The sequence below is a fragment of the Haemaphysalis longicornis genome, unplaced genomic scaffold (assembly GCF_048455015.1).
Source record: "Haemaphysalis longicornis isolate Haplotype H1 unplaced genomic scaffold, Haemaphysalis longicornis Haplotype H1 scaffold_9, whole genome shotgun sequence".
Classification (NCBI taxonomy): Eukaryota; Metazoa; Arthropoda; class Arachnida; order Ixodida; family Ixodidae; genus Haemaphysalis; species Haemaphysalis longicornis.
The window spans coordinates 49,281,075-49,300,790 of record NW_027526460.1 but is presented as its reverse complement, the minus strand read 5'-3'; the positions used below and the strand labels follow the sequence as shown (position 1 = coordinate 49,300,790).

Below are 19,716 nucleotides of genomic sequence, written 5' to 3'. Positions count from 1 at the left end.
AAATGAGCTCGACGCTCCCGATTATTTTGCGACGTGGTCACCAGCTCATCCCCGACGCGTCCGATCTATTTCAGCGATCAACTTGGCATTAGGGGAAAAAGCTTTGCAGCGCTAAACACGTTTACAGCGCCGACGAAAGTGCCGGGACCGTGACGGCGTCTGCTACTCGCAGGTTCACCGATCGATGGTCGTACGGAGTGAAATTTTAAGTAAAATTTCTAGTTTAAACTAATACTCTAGGTGACAAAGACTTCTCAAAAACAGCTGATAAAAAAAGAAGAGTGACGCAATCGGCGATGATCGCGCTTTAAAAAGCCAGTGAGTCCGGCGGACCGCAGGCTCGCCTGCTGCGGTGCGCCGCTCTTTTGCGTACCTGCACACTATGCGTGCACTTTCATTAAACAGTGCTCGTTCGCGTCGCCGTTACGAATACATGGTGCAGCGTTAGCTTGCCGTTTTGTTGCGTGCCTCAGTGACCAAATGCCGCGGCCGTCAGAAGCGTGAAATCTGTTTTGCGATTCCGAAATTAGTGGCCATAAAACAAAGTGGTCATGCGAGCTAAGAGGCCGCTCGCTTTCCTTGTTTGCTCTCGCTTTACTTAATTACGCTCTAGCAGCCTACATTCCCAGTTCGCACTTAATAGCCTAGAATGAGGGTCAGCAACGGCCGAGTTCCATGCAGCCGACACGACGGAGGGCTGGACGTCAAATCGGGGGGGGGGGGGGGGGGGAGGGGGAGGAGGAGGAGGAGGAGGAGGGGGATTTGAATGCAAAGAGAAAAAAATTCAGCTAATTTCTAATAATATTTGACAATAATCTGGCGAAGTGGGAACATAGGGGGGGGGGGGGGCAATTCAACTGGAGGACGCCAATTCTCTGTTCTTGTCTCGCTGTCTAACTCCATTTGAAGTCAAAACTGTCGTGTCGGCGTTCAGATTCGACGACCCTTGCACTAGAAAACCAACACAGTCAGTGATGATCGTACGTAAATATTCGGGGCCCCGCGCCGTGTATGCGGCTGTGCTATGTTATGCTGTGCGTGTGATTTGGTGCGTGTTTTGCGTCCTTTAATAGCGCTTAATTTGTTTATTTAATTGGCGGTATTGCCCCACTTACTCGCTAGTATACATGTACCCTGCCGTTCGTAAATCGTGCGGCGTAAAACGTTACGCAAGAATCATTTAGTTTGCGAAAATACGAAACAAAATTTCCACTCGTTTCAAAGGCGGTGCCAGGCCAGCAGTGTCAGCGGAGTCGGCTGCGCAATTCTTGCGTTCGCTTGAAGCTCCCGATGAAGCAACCTTTTGCAGTTACCTCAGGATGTAAGATGAGCAGCGTTCCGTGTTTATGCTACTCGTGAACTTTCCTTTGTCGACCGCACGCAAAAAGAAAAAAAAACTGTAACTGTCGTCAAGCAGTTAAACCACCCGATCTAGCGATACAGTCCCACGCCGCGACCACCGCGACAGCTCGCTCAAAAGAAAGCCGACAAATCGGCTTCTTTTAGCGGATATTATTTTGTTTAGGCTTTGCAGCTACTTTAAGGGCTATTTCATACAGTATGCAGTCATTTAAACACGCCGCAAAGCGTCACAACCAACTTTCACTCTGGCTTGTAATTGAAAACACATGGAGGGCGGCGAGGGTCGTCTGCTTTTGTACTACCCAGAGGCGTCGGCCGCTAGGGGCGCTGCATGTCGCCAAAACTCCAGCGCAGGAGGCCTACAGGCCCGCCAACGTTACTAGATTCTAGTAACGTTGAGGCCCGCATACTAGAGACATTTTTTTTACCTGAACAGGCTGCACTGGTGCAAGCAGTGCTGCATATGTTCATTTTTTTTACTAATTGATATCCTCAGTAGCACTCTGCACTGTTCTGCACGACACTGCACTAATTTGCACCAGTTCAGGTAAAAAAAATGCCCCTACTGATGTTAGGCTTAACACTGCGGCGAATATTCGATCGCCGCTCTGGCAAGCGGCTCAGGTGACGATTATAAAGCAACTTTCCATCACATCATTACCCCATTTCTCGTATACGCAGCTTTGTTTGCGCCTTGGGGAGCAATAACAAGCTTTCGCTCCAGGTATACCGGCGCCGGCCTGCGCCACTTCGCGGCCGCGGCCGCCGCTCGCCAAGCGCCCGTGCTGGTGCGCGGCTCCCTCAGTGCGCCTGTCATGTGCGCCACGCATTTTCGCGTCCAATGCGTTAAGAAGCGATAAAAATAGAGTGCCTGCAACCGCTCTAGAACTTCAGTCGCGGCCAGCTGCCCGACGAGCAGACGGATGCCTGCCGCCTCCGCCGCCAAGCATCGGATCGTTTGTAGCCCGCGAGCAGAAGCTCCGATCTCCCATCGGAGGCGGTGCGCCGGAGAGAAACCGTGACGTAGGGGTCACGTGGCGCGCACTCCTAGGAGCGAAACGAAGGATTTCTCTCTCGTGTGAATGCCCCTTTAGCAGCTGGCGGCTCCCTTTGTTCGAAAGATTGCTGAACACTGAAGCTGACGCTTACTCCGACTCTTCGCGCTCCGCACAGGGCCGGCTTTGCAAAAACTGGGGCGACGCCGGCAATGTTTCTTCCGGAGCGGTATCAAAAACTATACTTTAAAGGGATACTGAAGTGATATGTAAACATTGCGGGATTACTGGCGCAAATTGTAGTCCGGAGTCCCCAGGCCATGTTTCGACCACTCTGGGCGCGTTTACGCGATTTTATTTAGTAGAAAAATTAATTCGAAAATGCTGTCCTCCTCTCTTTACGCTCGCCCATTTTCTGTGGCGTTTTCGTGTGACGTCAGCAGGAGAGGAGCTGGCAATTGGCTGCGCTACTGCACGGCTCCCCGGCCTTCAGACATAGTCAGTCGGCCCAGCGTTTCGTCCGCCGGCCGCCGACGGGTCGTCGCAATTCGTTCCCTCAGTTGAAACGAAGCCAGGACACGTTTGTGAATGGAAGAATGTGCCTTTCTTTACTTGGTTAGTTTGTACACTGTATGTAGCTCCAAGTCAAGGTCGCTCACACAAGCGCTGCACAAGCGCACATGCGACGCTTCGCTGACTGGTACGCCAGTAGGAAAATATAAGGCCTCTTGAAGGCGGGAGAAGAGTCAGCGAAGTCAATATGTGTACTAAGGAAATAAAACCAACTTATATTTTTACCGTACAGCGTAAAACTAGGGTGCGCGAAGCACTTTTTTGCGCTGGGCGAACAAGCACAGCGGCCAGCAGCACGACTACGCTTCTGCGAACGCTTTTCCGTCTAAGAAATGCAATTGCTAGACGTGAGATATTGTGGAAACTTGGGGGATGCTTACTGCACGAGCGCAAAACAACAAATAGTCACCTAAGCTGCTTGGAATGCTAAAACTAAATAAAATTGTAAACTGGTTATACATTACCCTGGTAGCACAGTATGTTGCCCGAACATTTCCCCAACGTTTCCCCTTAACGTTGCCAAAACGTGGCTAATGTCCGCTTTTTTTAACGTTAGTGCAATGTTTCCCAGAAACATTGCGTCAACATGATATTAGCATTGCTCCAACATGGGGGCAACGTTTGAAGGGTGTTGTTCTAATGTTTGGATAATGTTGTTTCTGACGTTTGCCAACGTTGCTCCACTCTTGAAGCAACCTTCCAGCCACGTGCAGGACACATTTGAACAACGTTTATGAGACGTTTTCTTATGACGTTTTAGCAACTTTCAACCTACATTTTCGCAACGTTCATTTTTAACATGCAGTTAGCATACAAAGAACATTGCTTCAACGTTGAAGCAATGTTTTTATGAAGTTTCAATAACATTGCTACAATTTTGTGGTAACTTTCCAGCTATATTTTTACAACGTGCGGGTAACATTTAGAAAACGTCGCTTTAATGTTCAAGCGATGCTTCCTACAACGTTACCGCGACTTTACAGATACGTTTTTTCACCACGAGGGCCGCATCCGCGCACTGTTGATATTACGTTCAGGCAATGTTTCTCTTACGAAGCAACAATATTTCAGAAATGAACAGGTAACTTACAGTTACATGTATCTAATATACATGCAACAATAACTAGATGAAAATAATAGAAGTTAACTTTTTCCTAGAGAGACGATTGTTGACTGCATGATAAGCGAGCAGTTCAAACCTCGTCCGCATAAACTCCTGAAAAGTATAATCCGGCATTTTAGACCTGTATATTCATACATTTGATCCTTACACTGACCAACACACACAATTCAGGCAGTCCGGCAAAATAACAAACTAAGAAATGGCAGAATTTTAAAGCAAGGAACATGCAGCTAGCGTAAATAACAACACTGAGACTCTTTAAAATGAAAGGACATGTGCTTTTTATTTTACCATTAACAATCGAGCCGAATACGCATTCTGTTAAAGCCTTGAATTTCGCAAGTACGCTGTTTCAGACGATGTCTTCGTTTTCCTCCTCCGGGGCTCGATCGCTTGTTCTTCTGCGCCTTGACGAGTCAATTTGATGACATACTTGACAGCCATGAACCCAGTAACACGTAGGGTTGTTACTGCGACGCTTAATTCTGTGAAATGAACAAAAGCTGTAGTTTAGGAGAAGTTGCAAAGTTGTTACAGCATAGACAATGTCTCACATCTCAGAACACCAGGACTTTTGGTATACAATATGGCCTCATTGATTTTCTTGTACTGGCAGTTCAATTGAGATTTGACAGCCATTCCTGGGAAACAAACAAAAGGGCATTGCTGTAACACATAGGGTGCTCAAAAGCTCACCTGCACTTTGGATGACGTTTGCTGCCAGATGAGCTAGCTTATTCCCGTGTCAATTTTGTGGTGCTGGTAAATCTTACGGCATTTCTGAAAACAAAACAGAGTCAGAAGGGGTGCAGAAAACTGAAGTGAAGCAAATTTTAGCTAATGGAGAAAACCTTACCTTTAGGAAGGAATACAGCAAGAAAGGCCGCTTCACTTTCCATTTTGTCTTGCTTGTTTAACTTTTTCTAATGCCTGTGTGGACACGCACATCGCATGAGTGGGTTTAGCTCAAGCATCCCTGGAAAACAGAAAAGGATAAAAATACTTAATTATATAAAATACCTTACACAAATTTCTTTACAGTGTGGGAATCGTGGAGAACCGCGACCTGCGATCCCGAGCCAGCGCGCGCTTCGGGAGAGACGCTTGTGCGCTGGAACCGGTCCGGCGCTCCGCTGGTTCGTCGGCGTCCCCCGAGAGATGGCGCCACCGATGTGTGCGGGGATAGGCGCGCGGGCGCGGGCGGCGCGAGCGTGCGCGCACGGGAGAAGGGGAGTCTCGTCGGAGACCCGGTCGGGACGAGGTCGGCGGAACGCGGCGGTGGTGGATACATGCATCTCAGGTGGGAGCTTTGTTTGTCGCGCGCCGTGAGTGCCTGCCTCCCGTTCGCGGTCACGACCCGGACGGCGTGATTCGTGAACGCCGTCGAGCCTTGTGCTCGCATGCTTTGGGATTCCCCAAATAAACGGCTGTGCTTCGGCACTACTGTCTACTGTGTTCTCGTATCGGCGAACCTCGCTGGGCTGCCGTAGCCATGGGAGCCCGCGTGGTTGACACGCCGGGAGCTAGCGTGGTGGCTTACGCCAGGACTGGCTAAGTCGCCCAGGAACCCCACATATATCCCACATGGCGCCCGAACGTGGGTCTCGTATTCGGACGAATTCGAGGTTGCTAGCTCTCCGAGAAATGCGTTGCTGCAGTCGTAGCCCGCTACCCTTTGTCCGGAAGACTTCGGACGAAACGCCTCGCGCCAGTCGGTTGCAGGCAGACAGTTAGGATGCCCGATACAGCCGTGACGGCAAATGCGTAAACCTTCCTACACGCACCAGGCGGTGAGTCAGTAGGATACCTCCGAGCACCGCAGTCGCGGCCCGCTTGCGAGACGGGAGGTGCGTAGGCCTTGTTCCAACATGGCGGCGGGTCGCCTTCCTCGTAGCGCCGTCCCCGCGCAGTCGCGCCGGCGGCGCCGGTTGAAGTTTCCCCCAGGCGCGGCGGACACTACCGAGCGAGGGTGCGGTGTTTGGGAGTTCGCAAGCCGCAAGATGAGCCCGCCGCTACTGCGCTTCGAGTCCGAGGCGGAGGGTTTGCCGATTTGACGCCTGACAAAGAGCGAGGGGGATCGCTGAAGAATCAGTCTCCTCTCGCTGCGGGGGGAAGCGGGAGCAATGGGACCGTTGTCTCCGCGCTTCCGGAGTGCGTGCGTCTCGATGCCGTGAAGTCTCCGCTTGAGATTGCGTTTAGGCAGTAAGAGCTTCGCGCGGCTCGGCAGCGGGCTCGTTGGTCGCGAGAGATCGCCAGTCTTAATAAGAGACGGACTCTCAGGCGACCTATTGGCCGCGAGGCCCACCACTGGAGAGGCCGGCGCTGCGATCGTTTTGACGTCACTTGTAGGATCACCGTTCCTATCTTGCTGCGTAGTTGGCTTGCAGCGCGTGACACTTCGCCACTTCGCTTAGGAAGCGCGTTCTAAAAGTATTTTCGTGTTAATTTCCTTCGTTTGAAGTTAATTCTCAGTACGTCAAGCGCAGTTCGACCTCATGGGGACTTTATAACCGTATCAACTGTGGTAGATTATCCGCAACCACCATGAGCGTGGTGGTGTACTATGTATATATGCGACCGAAGCGTAAGCAGCGGCTTGTTTCCCCGAACAACAATGTGGACTACGGCGATCGCCGAGTGAAGTTTCTAGATTTCTCTTGTTTGCAAGAAATGTATAAATCAGGAAATCGTGAAGCGTTAACTGCTCGCAGAAGCACACGCTCCCGCCGTGCCTGCCCGCACGACCGACGGTGCGGCTCGAACCGACGCAGCTCGCGGCAGCAACAGCAACAAAGAAGTTACAGATTGGTGAAAGTGGATGTTAGTGTGATGAAAAATTCTGATAGGTAGTGTCATCAGCTGTGGTTTTCAAAGCGATGCTCAAATATCTGCCGCGATTTACGCCGACCGGCCGCGGAGGTCGGTCCCGGCAGCGCCGGCCCGTTCACGCCGGTGAGGTGAGCGGCCGAAGGATGGCTATGCTTGCGCGCAAGAATCGGCCGAGGCCGTGCAGGTATCTTGATCGTCGATCGCTTCAACGGAAATCACCGCGCTTACAGAGTTTCCAGCGCGGTGAAACGTTTTGTTAGGGGCTGTCACTCGCAACTCTAACGGCGATGAAATATATTCTGCGACGCCAAGCCTAAAGTTCTCAACATCCGATTACGTGCATCCGAAGCCGGCTGCGAGCTGTTGGAGAAGGCCCTCCCGTCGCGCACGCGCGTGTTGCGTTTGGGTTCCTCTAACTTCTTGGGGGCCCCCAACGCTCGGTTCTCCATTCTAAATCTCCCCAATTACCCGAAATCATTAACGACGTGTTTCGCCTCGTACGCAGGCTCGCCTTCTGTGAGCAGTCGTGAGTTTCGAAATTTATGCTTAAGAAAGGCCGGCTCACTTTAAACATACAAAACACGCTGCAATTATAAATTACCACGCCGAACACTTAACGAAAACTAAATATAGCCTTGTTCAGACCCGCGCGAAGGCGTTAAAAACTCGAGTTCATACCGTTTATACATTGCGGACAAGTCGCGAAAGTAAACATCAGCCGTGCAGAGTACACGCTACGGCAGTAATCGTTAATCAAATCCGGGCATGACTATAAAAACATCGTAGGGGAAATAGGCACTGATTAAGCCAAACTACAGACCATAACAACACTTTTAAGCATGTGCGGCGAAGCAATCCGATCACCGTTCTCGCGTAGTCATTCATTTACCAGGCAATACGAGAAGTTCGCGTGGCGAGATCATAATTGAGCGACGCGTTTCCGTCACTGTTACAAGGTGTTTCCTTGCACACACATGTACCGACACAAGTATTTCATAATGAATTTACAGCGTACTTTTCTCGGCATCAGTTGCATCGTCCTTGGCGTTAGCTGGCTGCGTAGCTGTGGGTCGCGATGGTACCTAAACGCGGCGGTGTCGCCGGGAACAAGCGAGTTGCTGATTGCTTGCTCGAATTATTTGGTTTACAGACAACTTTTTTGGTAATTTGCATAAAATCCACAAGGAGGGGGCGAGACGGTGGCCACAACAAAAAAACACGCTTCCGCATACGCACGGGAAATGTGTTGTAGCAGACGACAACACGATTCGGCGTCCTACAAGTGACGTCACTCATAGGTGGCGCCACGGTATGTCCTCGAGGCCAATACCGGTGATGAGCGCCCGTAAGCCGCTGGTATTGCGGTTGGCGCTGGCTCTACGGCAGCTTGTATTGCTGCGAGTGAGTTGCAGGAGCCCGCCTGCTTGATGCTGACGCTGCTTTGCCGACCAACGCACCAGGCCGAAATAGCTCGGACGGGCGTTTCGATGCCGACAACCCGTAATAGTCAGGCGAGTTGCCTTCAGGCGGGGGTGGCTGCTGGAGCACAGTTGCCGGACTCGTGATTCCGCGAGCAAGCGAACATGCAAGGGGGAGACCCCTCGGGCATCTTTGTTACCCTATTTGGCGAGATCGTCGATAAGGTTTCCGGCCAGTCACAGGAGATTGCGGAGTCCCGCTGCTCCCCACGTCAAGTTTGGGAATCGTTTAAACTGGACGGTGAGAGCGAGACCTGCAGCATACGGATACCACCGGGAGCCACGCCAGTCACCACTGCCACGGACAGCGAGGATGGCCTGCTGAACCACCGGCGGGGCCGAGCGCGGTTCGTGGAGCTGCTACTCCAGTTGCTGCTCCGGCCTGCCGGGCGGCAGCCAACCGTTCGGGAGGACCTGCGGCCGAAGCGGCCACGGAACCCAGGAGGCGGCGGTATCTGGCGCCTACGCGAGCGGCGCGAGCCTTCGGGCAGCCGCAGTGGGCGCGGCCGTTCCTGTTGCCGCCTCGAGCTGGGAGTGGGGGTCGCATCATGGCGCGACCCCGGCGTTCGTCGGCTGCGGCTGCAGCTACCCCCGGGCCTGCCAACCTGCTGTGCTGCCCAACCGCGAGAGACTTGGAACCATTGCAATGTGTTTGCGGGTTTGTGAGGCGAGCATCGCGACGGCGGCATCGTGTGGCGAACCTTGGTGTGGAGTGGCGTTCGGTGGCTGTTTTGCTGACTTGAGACGTGACGAGTGTGGTGCACCGTGGCGTCACTCGAGCTCAAGTGGCGTCCAGTTTTAGGGGGGAGGAGTGTGGGAATCGTGGAGAACTGCGACCTGCGATCCCGAGCCAGCGCGCGCTTCGGGAGAGACGCTTGTGCGCTGGAACCGGTCCGGCGCTCCGCTGGTTCGTCGGCGTCCCCCGAGAGATGGCGCCACCGATGTGTGCGGGGATAGGCGCGCGGGCGCGGGCGGCGCGAGCGTGCGCGCACGGGAGAAGGGAAGTCTCGTCGGAGACCCGGTCGGGGCGAGATCGGCGGAACGCGGTGGCGGCGGATACTTGCATCTCAGGTGGGAGCTTTGTTTGTCGCGCGCCGTGAGTGCCTGCCTCCCGTTCGCGGTCACGACCCGGACGGCGTGATTCGTGAACGCCGTCGAGCCTTGTGCTCGCATGCTTTGGGATTCCCCAAATAAACGGCTGTGCTTCGGCACTACTGTCTACTGTGTTCTCGTATCGGCGAACCTCGCTGGGCTGCCGTAGCCATGGGAGCCCGCGTGGTTGACACGCCGGGAGCTAGCGTGGTGGCTTACGCCAGGACTGGCTAAGTCGCCCCGAGGAACCCCTCACATATATCCCACACAGGTCAAATCAGTAATTAACTGAAAAGTAATCAGACAGCGTGCTAGAGAATTTGCAATGAACAAGAGAAGCCCGCAATGAACAAAAATGAGAAAATAGGCAATTGTCAAGAATGGAAACATCACAACTAGACAAAATTACGTACAACGGTGTATTTTCTTGGTTGCCTTATTTTACCTTTTGCTCTCGAAAAATGTGCTTAAAACTAGCCTTGAGCTGCTTTTTTTTTTGCGTATGCCATTTTCTTTATAATTATAAGCATCCGACGTAGACCAGCTTTTCACATGGAAAGTTTGTGAATGCTACGAAGACGTCAGGCGTTGTTTTACATCGTAAGACAGTTAGCATAACCAGATGATAACATATGGCTTAACTGCAACGCTAATTGTGTTCTGGAACCTGAAACTCGCGTGAAATTAAACATAACAAAGTTAAATTTATTAGTTATATTTTTCGCGCGCGACAGCAGCTGTGGCGAGAAGTAAATTAAAAGCCAATCGTACGTATCAAGGTTCTTGCAGAACCTACACTCGATTTCAGCATCATAACAAAAGATTTACTTCTGAGCGCCCACCGCTAAGCTAAGCTTATTTAATTGTCGAGGGTCCCCCTGCATCTGCCCTCGTTTTCGCTGGTTCGGTCGACTAACCCTCGTATCTAGCTTCTTTAGATATACCCCAAAAAACCGAACACTTCAGTTTTATTACATTAATACCCCGCCTTCAAGGCCGTGTCCCAGAAGAGTGTGAGGAACGACTACTAACACACACTGGGCCGCTGATTCGCCACGTCCGCCAAAGGTTTATACACAACAATGACTTCATCAACACTATCAGTCTCAGTCAAACTCCAAGGTAAGACAGCTACGCCGCAGTGCCAGCCGCAGGATGGCACGAAGGCGGCAGCTGTCTTTCAACAAGCCCACAGTAAGACAGCTACGCCGCAGTGCCAGCCGCAGGATGGCACGAAGGCGGCAGCTGTCTTTCAACAAGCCCACAGTAAGACAGCTACGCCGCAGTGCCAGCCGCAGGATGGCACGAAGGCGGCAGCTGTCTTTCAACAAGCCCACAGTAAGACAGCTACGCCGCAGTGCCAGCCGCAGGATGGCACGAAGGCGGCAGCTGTCTTTCAACAAGCCCACAGTAAGACAGCTACGCCGCAGTGCCAGCCGCAGGATGGTACGAAGGCGGCAGCTGTCTTTCAACAAGCCCACAGTAAGACAGCTACGCCGCAGTGCCAGCCGCAGGATGGCACTGCGTCGCAGTCTGAGTCCGAGTCCGAGTCCGAGTCCGAGTCCGAGTCCGAGTCCGAGTCCGAGTCTTAGTCGTTCCACGAATGCCACCGTCCCCCGTCGGTCAACAGCTGCGTTGGCGACGAGGTCCTTCCGCAGCATCCCCAGGGCACGGCTCAGCAGCTCGACGACATGAATGTGAGGAGCACCATTCACCGTTCTTCGCTCTCCCGGTTGCAATCAAGACGTCTGGCGGAGCAGCAGCCGCATGTGGTGGCGCTCACACCTACCCCGCCCAGAGAACGAAGTGAGGACGGGTCCTACCACTTTTCAGACATCACGACGCCCACATCCTTGAACAAAGATAACGTGAGCCTTGGAATGGAGCCCTGCAACAACTCCAAGGTGCCGGTGAAAGACCACATTCCGCTTACCACGATGGGTAACATGAACTACCCCAGGAAGAGAATCTTGTGCCGACCAGAAGGCAAAATCTTGTGCCGACCAGAAGATACGTCGGACGTACCCGCAAAATTTCTTAAAGATACGTCGGACGTACCCGCAAGATTTTTTATAGATACTTCGGACGTATCCGCGAAACTTTTTTAAGTACGTCGGTGTATTCGGTTTCACTCGGCCCAAACATGCAGCGTACGTTCAACGTTTTCTCGCGTCGACGTCGCGTCGCAGAAATGCATGGCGACGCGAGCTGAAACTCGAGCGACGCTGATGTCTACGCTCGCCAGATATCGGCGTCGACGCAGCGCGAGAGAGCATCAAAAAGCGAGCGGCAGCGTCCATCTTCGCGTGGTTTGGGGTCGTTCCTTTCAGCAGAAAACAATCAATTTCATTTTAACTTACGGTAATCGGTTGCCTTGAGACAAATTGCAAGCTATTTCTGTTCGCAAGCGCTCATCCATTGTGGCTTGTTCGGCTTTCATCGGGGAGATCCGGGATCTGCGATAGCTTTGTGCGAGTTAAATGAGGGAGCTCTGGTTACATCGCATCCAATATTAGCATAATGTGGCCTGTCAGCAAGATCGGTGCGTGACAAGCAAGCGTTATCAACGCCAGAATTCTGGCGCATTCCATTCCATTCGTAGCTCCCGTGGCTTGCGCAGGGAAGACCGGGGATGTGCGATAGCTTTTTTTGGCTCAAATAAGGGAGCTGTGGTTACATCGCTTGTAGCACTAGCATTATTGTCCTCGGCTCCAAGATCGGTGCGCAAGAAGCAAGCGTTACCACTGCTAAAATCTCTCAAATACGACCAAATAAAAGCGCACCCAACACTATTCGTGGGAGCCTTAGTTGGTACACCAAATTCTTCGAACCTCCTCGTCTCCTCGCGTGGTCGAGCAGTTGAGAGCTGGGCTTCTGTTTTGAAAGTCCGTGGTTCGAATCCTAGCAAAAACGGTTTTTTTTTCTTTCTTTTTATTTTAATTTTTTTTTGCGGAGAGGGTTTGATCAGTTTTTTTTACAGGGTACAGACAGGGTGCCAGAGTACCCTGCCTTTCAACCTACAAATGACGTTCGACGGTAACCTCAGTATCAAGGCAGCGCTGAAATTTGTTTTGCTTACAATTTGAATTCATGAACGTGCAGTCGGTACGCAACATGAAGGTTAAATCAAGTAGCAACTAAAGCAGTTGTGCGAGGTGCGTGTTCGTTTATCATTCTATCTTATTTTGTTGATTTGGCCGTGATGGCTCGAGATACATTTCGCAGAATTTCAATATTTGCCCGCCAACATACTTAGCAATAAATAAAGACGCCAAGCGATTTTTTTTTTTTGCTAAAGCTAAAGTCTTGATAATTGCAGTTCAAGAAGCGACAATAACTGCTCATAAACGACTTCAACAGGATGGCATACGTGTCCAGCAACGCCCGCCGACGCAGCGACTGGCGCGCGACTTCGCCGGTCTCCTGCGGGCCCGCGCGTTGACGCCGAACGACGCCGACGCTCGCGCGACGCGTGATTTCGCGTCCATGTGGTTAGGGCTTTAAAGGAGCCATGACGAGAAAATACAACTTCGTTTAATTTGAAAGAACTAGGATTCAGTATCTCACTCAGCTCCATTAGAGCCACAAAAGATGTTTTTTAACGAAAAAAAATTTTTTAAAAACTTTCAAATTTCGCGCCACAGTGACGTGTTATGAGCAAGAATGACGTCATACGGGCCAACAATAAAACATAATTTTTAGTGCGTTAACTGCACGTTAGCGTTCAAGTGATGCGGTCAAATGGAACTAGAGGCCCCATTACAGACGTCTAGTCATGTGTCGTCGCGACAGGTCAGTTAGGCAGCCGCCAATCGCACAAACAAGGTTCCGTGGCGTCATAGAAAAGTTGCGGGAAATTGGCTAGGGGGTCGCCATGGCTTGACACGTTTTCTTTAATATATCCGTTATTTGTTCGAAGATTTCGATGATATTGGTATCATTGTTATCGGGGCTGAGCAGTCTTTCTAATAAACTCAACTTGTATTTTGTCTTCATGGCTCCTTTAAACAGAAACATATGAGGGAGCAAAAAAAAAAAAAAAAAAGAAAGCTACTCGCGTCGCACATGATTTTGTTTCCCTCTTGCGAGAACCCGTAGTGGTCCGCATTCGATCTCTGACCTCAGCGAAGGCTCTAACCGCCCCTTCAAATAAGGTCCAACTAGAGAACACGGGAAAAAAAATACATTCCGCGTCAGGTTAGGCATCGTTAGATTCTTGGCTTATATACAGCAAACGCGTGATGGTTTTGCCGTCGATGGTTCGCTAACCACGCTAGTTTTGAGCAACGCGCCGCTTTCGAGCCACTCTGGGCCCTGTACGTCCGACGTATCTTTAAGAAACCTTGCGGGTACGTCCGACGTATCCTTAAGAAATATTGCGGGTACGTCCGACGTACCTTTAGACACAGCGTTAAAACATCACTGTAGAAAGGACCAATTAATAAATGTAGGTACCACCTCCAGGGAGGCCAGGAGCCGTTGCGCATTACTGGCTCTATGGAGTGGAATCATGGGCATGGAGTGGAATACAACTCATACTGCAGGCATTTTTTACAGCAAAGCTGTATACCTCTACCCCCCCCCCCCCCAACGGTTTCATCGACGTAAGCAAAAACGATCCCTGTGGGCAAAAAATGCCCGCCAATCCACCCTACCAAGGTGGTTTGAAAACGAAGCTGTAAACGACACCCACAGTGATTACCCATGCAACGTCACTTGAATTCACACACGTGCCTCTACAAAAGATGAAACCAGAGACAAGTGAAATGCACTTAACCATACCCTTTCTTGCATGTTCTTTGTTAAGGTTAAATGAATGCAGGATTTATGAACGGTGGTTGGTTGAGTTGTATCGGTGTAGCACATGAGTGGACACTTTTTTTGCAAAATGAAGGAAACTCAAACCCGGTGTTAGACGATCTCACTTCTGTTTCCGTCGCTTCCGACAGAGGCGACGGGATCGGTGGCAGAGACGAAAGAGAAGTGCGATGCCATGCGTTGTGAGATTCCTTTTATATTTATATAACCGCATCCTAGCGCATGCACAAGGAGCGCACACGGCCGCCACACGTGCCGTGAGCGGAGCGCACAGCGGCGCGAAAGGTAGCGTGACGCTATCATATGGCATTCAGCGAGAACGCAGGGGGTAAACCCGCAGATGTGCTCGGTGAGTGCACCGTCTGTCTCCCGCGTGGGCTCTCTCCGTGTGATACCTAGCCCTTCGGTGAGCAACATTAGGTTGGGTTTTGTTACCGACGTCTCCATCATGACTGCAGATAACAAAAGTTCCGCTCTTAGATGTACTGCTTATATCTAGAAAAGTAAAAAATCCTCGACTACCAAGCAAATTGCGTTAGTGCTCACATGAAGTCAAACAAGCCGATATCAGTGGGCATGGAAGTGCAGCAACGATGCGCATCTACAGCGACCCTTTCGCTTTTGTTGTGCAGATTTTGACCTTCCTTGCCTCGTGGAAAATTCTTCCGCTCCCGGCTAAGACACTGCAGCCCACTGCGCAACTCGGCGGCAAAGGCTTCCAGGCGTTGCATTCTGCAGTAAACACTCCGGACTGCCAAGCACAGCAACCGTTTTTGTGGAACGACTCCCCGGCCCTCTGCGCACCGCCGTCATCCAAAGTGACCGACGCATCACCGCAGCTCTACTTAAACAGCTGGGACCCGAGGATCGCCTTCAGTGGGCATGTAAGTGCAGCAACAATGCGAGTCTACAGCAACCCTTTCGCTTTTCTTGTGCAGGTGGGTTCTGCTCCTTCCCTTTATAGCAAAAGATCAAACAATGTTTGCTTGCTGCTGCTTCCATGCCCTTGTGTAATGATTGCTGTGACAAGCGAATGTGTTCATGTTGTAAAACTGCTGATCATGTCTGGCGATATTAAATCAAACCCCGGCCCCCCAAAGGATGTTCCTGACAAACACTACAACGAGCTGCTTTCCCTTATTAAGTCATTGCATAACAAGATAGATGTAAAGCACGATGAACTGATGGAGTCTATTAATGAAGTGAAAGAGGCGCAATCATCCCTTGAGCAACAGATTACGGATCTCGATAATAGGCTTTCGAAAGTTGAAAAACATGTCAGCTGCCCCGAAGGGCTGCCCACGCAAAATTATCAACCACAAGTAATGGCGCTGAACCAATGGCTAGATGACTTTGAAGATCGTTCACGAAGGGAGAATTTAATATTTCATTGCCTTGCAGACAGCTCTTCCGAGACGTGGGCACAACCACAAGAAAAAGTTTGTGCAGTTCTGAATTCCGTATTGAACTTAAACTTGACTACTAGCGACGACCGAATATCTCGCGCCCACAGGTTAGGCAAGTTCATTCCTGGTAAATGTCGGCCAATTATTGTAAAGTTCTTCTCATCCAAATGAAGAAACAGCATCTTGAATTCCAAAAAAAAAGCTGAAAGAGTCTGACGTGGTCGTGAACGAAGATTTTTGCAGGGCAACGAGGAGCATGAGAAAAAAGTTGTACGAGTACGGAAAGGATAGCGGCCAGCAGTTTACCATTCGCTATAACAAGCTTTACCTGAACAAAAAGTGTTATGTCTACTCTCCTGCTACCGATAGCATATGCGAACTGGAAACGAACAAGCCAAGGCAGATCGATGATACGTCCGGGGGTTCAGATACCGTGTCATCCTAACATCTGACCCGCGCCCAAAAAATAACGGCAAGAACCTGTCAGTCTTATTTTCAAATGTGCGCAGCGTCACTAACAAGCGCGATGTCTTGTTTTCCCTTTTTGATGACTGCGCTGCAGACATAGTAGGCAAACTCGGAATTGTTTTGTTGCGATAAAAATTACTTTGTATACCGAGCTGATCGTTGTAATCAACCTGGTGGCGGTGTATTGATCGCTGCAGCCGATTGTCTCACTTCCAGTATGGTGATAACAAATTCAGTCTTAGAAATTATCTGTGTTTCGATACACTTAAATAATCAAAACGCCCTGTTTTGCGCTTGTTATCGTCCGCCCAATGCTACATCTGACTTTTGTGACAAAATACATGACGTTCTTAACAACCTGGTCTTGAAATTTCCACATGCGCCGTTGTTCTTGCTCGGGGACTTTAACTTCCCCAAAATAAACTGGTCAGTGCCCTGCTCTGCTTACAGTAATCTATCAGGAGATAGTACTACATTTTTTAACATGTGTCTCGACTTTAATTTGACTCAGCTAGTTGACAAACCAACCAGAGTGGGTCCGACGCCCGCTAACATACTAGATCTGGTCCTGAGAAATGTTCCAGATCTTATGCGACTCCTAATTTTCCTTCCTGGTTTAAGCGCTCATTGTTTCATTCATTTTACCTTAGAAGCTGAGGTTTCGCGCCGGCTAACACACATCAAAGCAATAAGAAATTACGCCAAAGGAGACTACGCTTCAATTAATACAGAACTCGAATGTTTTATCGATGCCTACATGGTAGGCTTTTTTGATCGCACGGTTGAACACAGTTGGCACTTGTTTAAAGAAAAAGTTACGTTTTTGACTAACAAATATATTCCTTTAGTTGTTATTTCTGGCAAGCAACGCTCACCTTGGTTCACATCTGATCTAAAACGACTGCAAAACCTAAAGAAACGCTCATTTCGTGTAGCCAAACGCAAAAATGAGACATCCCTCTGGTTTGCTTACAAAAATATTTCCGACGCTTATCGTGCAGCCATAAAAAAAGCAAAGGACGTCTTTTTTACAAACACTCTCCCCTCGCTTCTCCAAAGTAACCCAAAATTGTTTTGGAAGACAATTAGACCTAATAAAAAAGAACTTATATCTCTTAGATATGCTGACAACCAGGTCATGCGCAGTGACGAATGTTGTCGCGTTCTGAATCAAGTATTCGCCAAGTCGTTTTCGAATGGTCCTGCGGAAGTTGTGCCGCAATTATGCGATTACAACTTTTTTCCAATGGATCCTATTGTAGTAGATCCTGTTGGAATTATGAAGCTGATTCATGACCTTAAACCTTCCAGTTGTGGCGTAGACGAAATTAATCCCAAGCTCTTAAAAAACACCGAAGTTTATTCGTCAATAATCCTGCCACACATCTTTTTTCAATCCCTTCAGTGATGTGCTGTGCCAATTGATTGGAAGGTGGGGAAGGTCGTCCCTGTTTTCAAATCCGGTATCCAAAGCTCTCCTTTAAATTACCGGCCAATAGGCAGTTTTAGCATATCGTTACCGTGTTTACGTTACCGTTTACCGTGTTTGCGGGAGAAGACTGCGCAGCGCGAGAGTTGCCGCGAACGGCAACTTACCGGCACAGGCTTCACCGTCGCCAGCGCTTCCGGCAACACGGTAAACGGTAACGCAAACACGGTAACGATATGCTAAAACTGCCTAATATCGTTAACGTCTATTTCCTGTAAACTTTTAGAGCACGTCATTTATTCTAACCTTCTATCATTCCTGGAATCCAACTCCTTTTTCAGCCCATTTCAACATGGCTTTCGGAAAAATTACTCATGCGAAACTCAGCTTCTAACATTCACACACGACGTTGCATCAGCTCTGGATCGCGGTTCATCTGTAGACTGCATCTTTGTAGATTTTCAAAAAGCGTTTGGCAAAGTGTCTCATCAATTATTACTTCTTAAGCTCAGTACCCTAAACATTGACCCTAATGTGTTTAAGTGGATAGAATGCTATTTGACCAATCGCACCTAATTCGTGACTGCTAACGAATGCAATTCTCCCCCTACCGATGTTAAATCCGGTGTACCACAGGGTTCAGAGTTAGGTCCTCTGCTATTTTTAATATTTATTAACGACCTTCCTAATGGTATAAATTCCTCCATAAAATTATTCGCTGATGATTGCGTAATTTCGCGAATTTTGTGACCGAACGGACAACTTTATTTTACACGCCGACCTCGACACTGTCTCTAAATGGTGCAGCAAATGGCACATGATACTTAACACAAACAAATGCAAAAGCATGACCATTACGCGCAAACGTTATTCCCAGCAGCCCTTTAATTACAAAATTACGGGAGCCACTCTCGAATACGTTACATCCTACAAGTATCTTGGTGTTCATATCAGCAATGACTTAACATGGCACACACACATTAATTATGTCTGCAGCAGCGCAAACCGTTCCTTAGGATATATTCGCCGTAATTTCTCTCATGGTCCATCCCCCCTCAGGTTAACACTTTATCGGACACTAATTCGCCTTAAACTAGAGTATGCCTCGGCAATCTGGGACCCTGCACAACAAAACCTAATTTCTCTTCTGGAATCTGTACAAAACCGTTCAGCTCGATTTATACTTTCCGACTACTCCCGTACCTCCAGTGTTTCACTAATGAAAAATAACCTGGTTCTACCAAGCTTGCACCATCGCAGAAAAATTTCACGACTCTCTCTGTTTCACAAAATATTTCCATAACCCATCTATAAGATGCGACCTTTTCTCACGGCCCACGTACATATCATCCCGCGTCGACCATCCGTTCAAGGCAACAACGTTCCATCTGGCCGCACCAACGCATTCTCAGATTCATTTCTCCCCAAAATGTCTGAGGAATGGAACCACCTTCCCCACCACATTGTGTCCATTGAAGATCCGGCATCATTCAAGAATGCACTTTCTGTACATGTAATGCAGTAACCTGGTTTCCGGAAATATGCTTGTGTTTACATACTGCCTGTACTTCTACACTGTTACCTGTTTTCATGCACTGTACCCACCCCCTCTGTAACGCCGTAAAGGCCCTGAGGGTACTCTAATAATAATAATAATAAAACCGTGCTCTCACCAAATCCGACGCCAAGACCAACGCCGACGTATACGCTCCCTTCCGTCGCCACCGCTGCCACCAGCTGCCTGGACGACCGCCGGCTTGCCCAAGAAGGGAGGCGACGCACGTAGTTCCAGCAACACAATGCCCGTCGTTCCTTCAGCGACGCCTATTTTGTGCGCTACCTAGCCAATCAGAGGGTGGCAAAATAAAAAAAAACGAACTAAGCGATTACAACAGCCCGAAGACGGGACACGAGAAAGGAGGAGACAAACATGTGCACTGACTATCAACCACATCTGTTTTATTGCATTAGGGCGCAACCTTTGTACGAAAGAGTCAAATCTACGCAACAATAAATAACAAATAGAAGAAGGCGACGGTGCTGTACGAATTCTTAAAGCACACAATGATGGTAGGAAACCCGTATCAATTCGAAAGATATGCGATCCCTTTTCCGTTCACGCGAGACACTGGGCATACGAATA

The 19,716-nt window shown here is 49.6% G+C and overlaps 1 long non-coding RNA gene across 1 annotated transcript; it reads right to left on the bottom strand.

Annotated features, from left to right (window-relative positions):
• Positions 1-4,317: 4,317 nt before the first annotated feature.
• On the bottom strand, positions 4,318-19,441 carry LOC144151680 (uncharacterized). Its single transcript, XR_013318939.1, has 3 exons — positions 19,247-19,441; positions 4,910-5,029; positions 4,318-4,833 (listed from the first exon to the last, which is right to left on the bottom strand). It is a non-coding gene; the product is annotated as an uncharacterized LOC144151680 (long non-coding RNA).
• Positions 19,442-19,716: the final 275 nt, after the last annotated feature.